The sequence below is a fragment of the Equus asinus genome, unplaced genomic scaffold (genome assembly GCF_041296235.1).
Source record: "Equus asinus isolate D_3611 breed Donkey unplaced genomic scaffold, EquAss-T2T_v2 contig_813, whole genome shotgun sequence".
Lineage (NCBI taxonomy): Eukaryota > Metazoa > Chordata > Mammalia > Perissodactyla > Equidae > Equus > Equus asinus.
In genome coordinates this window covers 515,001-517,500 of record NW_027225531.1, presented here as the reverse complement: position 1 = coordinate 517,500, position 2,500 = coordinate 515,001, and the positions used below count along the sequence as shown (strand labels likewise).

Genomic DNA, 2,500 nt, shown 5'->3' with positions numbered 1-2,500 from the left:
CGCGCCTCGGTCCCGGGTCGGCGGTGGTCCGGAGGGAGTGGGCTCGATCTCGGCGAGCCCACGAGCCCCTTCCGGCCTCCGTCCGCCCGGCGTTCCGAGGCCGCCGCGTCCTCCGCGCCGCCGCCCCCGGCGCGTCCGTCCCCGCGCCCTCCGGTCTCCCGCGAGGCGGGCCGGCGTTGTCGCGCCGCGCCTCCGTCTCCGGCGCCGTCCGTCCCCCGCTCTCGCGGGCGGCGGCGCCCTCGGCGCGTCTCGGGAAGGGCGGCGTGGCGGCGCGAGCCCCCGCGGAGTCCCCGGGGTCAGGTCCCCCGGGGGCCTCGGAGCCTCGGCTCACGCGGGGTGCCCGCCGCCCGCCGCCTCCCGTCGCCCGCCCTGGGCCGTTCCCCGGCCGTCGGCGTCGTCGTCCGTCCGACGGTGCCTCCGCGTCTCCGCCCGCCCTCGGCGCCCCGGGCGCCCGCGTCCGGCCGGCCACGTCCGCCCACCACCCCCGCCCTGTCCGCTCGCTCCCCGCTTCCCCGCCGCAGCCCCTCGCCCTCCGTGGCGAGGGGCCTGGGACGCGGGTGCGGGGAGGGTCCCCGGGGGAAAGTCGGGTCGGGTCTGGTGGCGTGCGTCGGACGCGAGGGGGGCACGCCCGGCGTCGAGGGGGCCGCGGGCGCGGTGGGCTCGTCGGTCGGCGGCGCCCGGCGGTGTGGGGTTCGGTCACGGGCGGGCAGCGCTGAGGCCTGCGTCCGTCCCCGGGTGGCCGCGGGCGGCGCGGGCGGCGTCGAGGCGGTGGCCGCGCGGCACTACCCGCTCCGCCTCGTCCGTTGCTTTGGCTTCCCCCCATCCAGGTACCTAGCGCGTCCCGGCGCGGAGGTTTAAAGACCCCTGGGGGGCCTCGCCCGTCCGCCTTGGGTCGGGGCGGTCGGGCCCGCGGGGAGTCGGGAGGCCTGGCCCTTCTCCCGCAGACTCCGCCTCGCCGGGCCGGGGCGCCGCGCCGTGCCGCGCCGCGCCGCCGTCGCGGCGGCCGTCGGGAGGGGGCGTCCCCGGCGGCCGTCGTGTCGTCGCGTGCGCGCGCGGGCGTGTGCGCGCCCCCGCGTCCTCGGGCGAGGCGGGAGCCCCCGGGCGCCTGTGGGGTGTCCGAGCACGGCCCCGCGGGGCCCGTGCCGGACGCCCCGTCGTCCAACCTTCCGGCCTCACGGAGTCTGGTCTCGTTGTGCCTTTCTGGCCGGCCGGAGGCACCCTCCGGGGATGTGCCGTGCCAGGGGCGGGCTCTTCCCCCGCCCTGCGGGGGGACCCCGCCGTTCAAACTCGTACGACTCTTAGCGGTGGATCACTCGGCTCGTGCGTCGATGAAGAACGCAGCTAGCTGCGAGAATTAATGTGAATTGCAGGACACATTGATCATCGACACTTCGAACGCACTTGCGGCCCCGGGTTCCTCCCGGGGCTACGCCTGTCTGAGCGTCGCTTGACGATCAATCGCCCCCGGGGTGGGTGTCGCCTGCCCCGGGGTGCGCGGCTGGGGGTCTCTCGCAGGGCCCGCCCCGGGCCCTCCGTCCCCCTAAGTGCAGACGCGGTGCCCCTCCTCCGCCCCGCGCGCCCGCCCCTCCTCCCACGCGCCCCGGCGCCCGGTCGTCGGAGGCGCGTGGGGGTCGGCGGCGGCGGCGCCGCGCGGGGTCCCGGGGTGGGGGCCGCCGCCCGCGAGTCGAGGGAGAGACAGACGCGAGAGCTCGCGCCGAGGTGCCCGTGGCCGCCACGGTGCCTTCGGGGGCTCCCTCGCGCCGCACGCGGCCTCGGGGTGGCCGGGGCGGGGACGAGACGGGTCCCGCGGCGCGCGGTCGGGGCCGCCGGGTTCGGGGGGCCCGCGTCCGGGCCGCCTGTCCGGTCGCCGCTCGCCCCCGTCGGCGGTCCGTCCCGGTGCGTCCGGCCGGCCCCTCGCCGGTCCCCGGCGCGCCCGGGTCCCGGACCGTGACCCCTCCCCGGCCTCGCCCCGTCGGGGTGGCTCGCGCCGAGGCCGAGTCGCGTGCGCGGGGCCGCGCCCCGGGGACGCGTGCCCCGGCGGTGGCCCGCGGGACGCCGCGGCGTCGTCCGCCGCCGCGCGCCCTCCCCTGGGTCGCGGCCGCGCCGCGCCGTGTGCCCCGAGCCCCGGGCGGGCGGGCGGGCGCCGCGTCCGCCGCCCGACGGGCCGTGGCGGCTCGCGGCGGAGGGGCGGGTGTCGGGAGGCGGTGGGACGCGCGCGGGTAAGGTCGGCGGTCGGGGGCGACCGCCGGCCCCGCCGCGCCCGCCGCCGCCCCTCCGCCCTCTCCTCCCCCGCGTCGCCGCGACGCGTCCGCCGTGCGCGTGGCGGCGTCCCGCTCCGCCCCCCTCCTCCCCGGCGGGGCCCCTCGCCCGTGCCGCCGGCTCGTGCCCCCGTCCGCCCGCCCGCGTCTCTCCGCCCGCCCGCTCGCCCGCCCGCCCGCCCTCCTTCGGTGGTCGTTCGTGGCGGGGGGGCGGGGCGGGGCGGAAGGCCGGGCGGACGTCG

At 81.5% G+C, this 2,500-nt stretch overlaps 1 non-coding gene across 1 annotated transcript; it reads left to right on the top strand.

Annotated features, from left to right (window-relative positions):
* The first annotated feature begins 1,293 nt into the window (after nt 1-1,293).
* Nucleotides 1,294-1,446, top strand: LOC139044433 (5.8S ribosomal RNA). Its single transcript, XR_011501387.1, has one exon. It is a non-coding gene; the product is annotated as a 5.8S ribosomal RNA (ribosomal RNA).
* The last annotated feature ends 1,054 nt before the right edge of the window (nt 1,447-2,500 follow it).